The 4,499-nt window shown below is 29.8% G+C and overlaps 1 pseudogene; it reads right to left on the reverse strand.

Moving 5' to 3' along the window:
- LOC108564464 overlaps positions 1-2,832 on the reverse strand; it is a 3,090-nt pseudogene extending 258 nt beyond the window's left edge.
- Positions 2,833-4,499: the final 1,667 nt, after the last annotated feature.

A 4,499-nucleotide genomic window follows, 5' to 3' on the forward strand; every position in this document is an offset into this window, starting at 1 on the left:
GTTTTTTAACAATTTGTATGTAAGCTTACCAATGGTGATGTCCTTCCGTATAAGCCTCTCCGTGAAAGGTACTGGCGTATGTAGCCTCATGGATTCTTTAAGGACGCATTCCATATAAGGCAACTTGTTTAATTTACTAAGGGTTATCTCCTCATTTCCGGAGATATTTTCATCGATTTCCTGGAACAACCTCTCCTGCACATCTTGATTCTTGCCAAGCTCGAAGATCGCCATGCTTAGAACCGAAGCAACGGTGTCGTGACCCTACAAATCTGCATTAAAATATGTTGCTCAATCGCATCAAACTTACCGCAAATATTAAATTATCCACTTCATTTCTAACTTCAGTTTGGGTCAAATTACCGTCTCTTGCGATTTTCAGGAGTAAATCCATCATATCATTAGGTTTGTTGCAATCTTCATCATGGAATTTCGACATTTTCTCCTTGAGCACGTTATTCACGAACGATTTCAACACTTCGACGTGTTCGATCTGTTCCTTGCTGGAATTCGTGCAACTGTAAAGAAAATCGTTGGTCTTCACAAGAGAAAACAAGCGTAATAAGTGCAACTCCAAGAATCTTTTGACGGATTTCACGTATTGCAACTCAGGATTTAATTGGGCATTTATCTCATGACCCATCGCCGATTCTATATTAATCAAAAATAAATTGTTTTAATCGTATTTGCAAACTTTGTAATTTCAAATTACCGCAGATCAAATCCAATGAATATAAATTAATTAATGGGAAAATATCGAAGGAAACTGAAACATTCTCTCTTATTTTGTCAACTAATATATTAGAAAGTCGCTCAAATGTTGGGATGAAACCCTCCAAAATTTTCGTGCTGAACATCGGATTCAAGAGTTTCCTGTGCTTTCGCCAGGTTGTAGCTGTAATGATTTTCAAAATAAATACCACATAATGTGTTTTATTTGTAAGCATTGCCATCGGTCACCAGAATTCCATTTCCAAGCCAAATCCCCAGGAATCTATAGAGTCGCGTCCTGTGTATGTGCTCCGAAGATCCTAAGATTATTTCCATATATTTAGCTCCTGATATCATAACCGTTGGGTATTCAGTGTTGTTCCAGAAACGCAATATTGGACCGTGCTCTTCGAACAATCGTTGCATGTTCTTCAAAAAATCTGTAGAAATAACAGCAAAATAAAACACGAATTAATATTTTTAAATTGAAGTAAATAGATTGAATTAAGTTACAGATAATATATTTTATTAAAAAAAAATAGATGATTATACCATTTTAACATAATTTAGTTAGAAATATGTTTAAATCAGGATCATATGTTGCTATGATGCAAAGGGGCGACAAAAGCAACGAAATGGGACAGCATAAGTAGCGTAATCATAAAAACTCCAACCGCTCACACATACACGATTTTGTATAATACATGTAAGGGGCGGCATTTCGAAGCCCTGGTTTTAATAATTACATTATTTAATTGAATCATTATAAAATAGTCCAACAAAACGAGTTATTTTACAATTAGTGTTTAATTCTATTTAATTATTTTGTGAATAGTTCGTGAAGACAAATATTGCTTAATTATATATGTTATAAATATTTAAAAAAATAAGGCGAATTGAATGCGTGTATTGCTAATTTATGTATAAAATAAAGGTTACTTTCCTTAAAATACAAAAAAGTATGTATTTAGTTTTCTTTACTTTTTATTTTAATTATTTATTTATCATTTTTTATTATTATTAATAATTTCGTCCATGGATCTATGGATAAATATTGCAATAAATGTTATTTTATATAAATATTTTAGGCATTTGTATTTTTTATTATTACTGAGAAATTTTAATTCAGTTTAAATTGTAGTAATTATTTATAAATTTATTACTAGTATTTGATTGCTTATTAATTTGCTTGCAAATTATTGAAAATGTAATTTAGAAAACGGACAGCATTTTCATAAATAACGTCTACTGTGATCTTGCAATTATAATTAAGTAATTTTTAATTTGATGTATGTTTCAAATTAGGCACTTTGTGATTTACTTATATGCTTTTAAGGCATTCACTTGTAAACGTTTCAAAATTTTTCAATGAGCGAAGGATTTTTAATTCCATTTAATAATCTTTCGGTTTCACTCTGTGATTTATACAGATTTCTTATATTTCTCATTATTTTTATTAAAGTTGCCTTTGTTTTCGTATTGTGTACAATCTGAATTATAAATTATTTATTGACAATGTTATTTGTTTACTTTGTTTTAGCTTTTACATCAATATTTTCTTTTTATTCTTTAATTATTTGTGTATTTATACATATTGTGTCTTATTATTTATTGTTGTTGTTGCTGTATTTGTTGTGTTATCAATTTTATAACTGTTATTGTTTGTATAGCAACAACTTTAAAACCTGAAATGCATTAAATAAATTGTAAGATTTATTTTATTTTTTTTTATAACTTTTCATTGGCTTTTAACTTTAATTACTAGTTTAAAATTAGTATGACATACCTACTGGATTGTTACCAAATTCTAGGATTGTTCCAATAAACGGATAGTTCTTAGGTCCAGGCAAATTCAGAACATCCTTGCAACGTTTGCGGACTTGCCATGCTTTGAAATAAAGAAAACCAACTAGAATCGCGATCAGAACTAACACCAACATGTTTACGCGTTTAGTTCTAAGTTTTTAAAGAATGTGTGCGGTTCGATTACAAACCCACAATATATAGCAACATGTAAATAGAAGTTACATAATCAGTACACGTTAGAATATCATTAATGACGTTCTGAGGCCGCGATGAGACTACTTATATTTTAATGTATTGAATATTCTTTTATTATGCCACAGATCTTATTGTGGTTATTTCACTTATTCAAGTGAGATGTACAATTTCATTTCTCTGTTATACAAATTATATCGGAAAATTTGTATAATGCATCAATTGGTCAAGGACAGCGATCTTCAAATTGCATCACATCGGTTATTTTAACATCAATTAATAACTGTGATTGACAACAGGCATCGACAGAACGTGGCTAAATTATGGTCTTCGTTATTTTATTAATTACCATTGATTGGTACAGTGGAACCTCGCTTAACGAGCGACGTTCTGCATAACGAGTGTCGATGAGAAGAGAAGTCCGGATTTCGCGCCTTTTACAACACTTTTAAAACTTGTGTACTTGTTGGTTTTATTTTTTATCCCAAAATTAATTACAAATATATTAATTACATATATAATTTGAAGAAAATCTGTAGTATTTAGAGTCTATATAGTATTTAGTCAGTCAATTGTTTGAGAAGTGGAAATTATAGATTGTACTTGAAAAATATTCATTGATTCCGAAAATTTATTTTATAAAAGAAATACTTCATTACTGTTGAATTTTTTTTTCTGTTTATGTTTATTTACGACAAAGTTTGTGAAAATGTACGTATTTTTATTTGCAATATTCCTTTAAATTAAATAAGTTCTATAATATTCTAGGTTATAGATCAAAATATATTTATTATATATTAATTTTTCTATACACCAAACAATATAAATAGTCTACATCAGCGTTTCTCAATCTTTCTGCTGCACGACCCAACATATTTATGTAGTTGTACTACCAACCAGATGTTTTTTTACCAGTTCCTCATTTTGACATTGGGTGATAGCTGTCATTTCGACCTCTTAAAAATTTAACGAGGTGCAATTTTGGGTCGCCATCCAAGGGGTTGACTGATCTACTTAATATTAATGCTTTCTTTTTTTTATATAAACTCTCCACTTACATAGTGAAGGTACGGAACTAAGTCAAGTCGAATATATTCCATGGTTGCTATATAAAAAAAAATGTCAAATAAATATTATACAATACATTATACAGTAGAATAAATAAACAGAGAAGATAGATATGTGTTTAAAAAGACTAAAAACATTAAGCATATACATAAGCATGAAATGAAGAATGACTGTTGATGATTTATGCCAGAGGTACCCAAACTTTTTTGTGTCGTAGATCCACCTGGGGACCAAAGACGCTGTGTGGTGGCGTGCCCTCGCAAATTTGAAAATCGAGTGGCGTCATCTTCAGTTGTCTCTATGCAACCTTAATTCAAACGAAAGCAATGGAAAGCAATATACCAAAACATAACCTAAATATTTACCGTCTAAAGTGTAAGCTTCGTTGCGTATGGTTGTGCCATCCATATTCTCGACATTTATTAAATTTAAAGGTGATATTTTACATATATAATTTACTTTATATTATCTAATATTACTATTTATTGCAAATTATACAATTACATAAATAATTACATGGCTTCTCTATAAAGTCTGTAATCAATTACATAAATAATTACAGGCTTCTCTGTAAATTTAGCCAACTAAATGTTCATTTATATTATTACAAGTTCGGCACCACATATATTAGTTAATTATTTTACTACTACTCACTAAATCTATAAATAATGTATTGAAATAAATAAAAATTACTAATTAATATTCTTATTTCATATGTCTCT

The sequence above is a fragment of the Nicrophorus vespilloides genome, unplaced genomic scaffold (assembly GCF_001412225.1).
Source record: "Nicrophorus vespilloides isolate i.1.1-1 unplaced genomic scaffold, Nicve_v1.0, whole genome shotgun sequence".
NCBI classification, from domain to species: Eukaryota; Metazoa; Arthropoda; class Insecta; order Coleoptera; family Silphidae; genus Nicrophorus; species Nicrophorus vespilloides.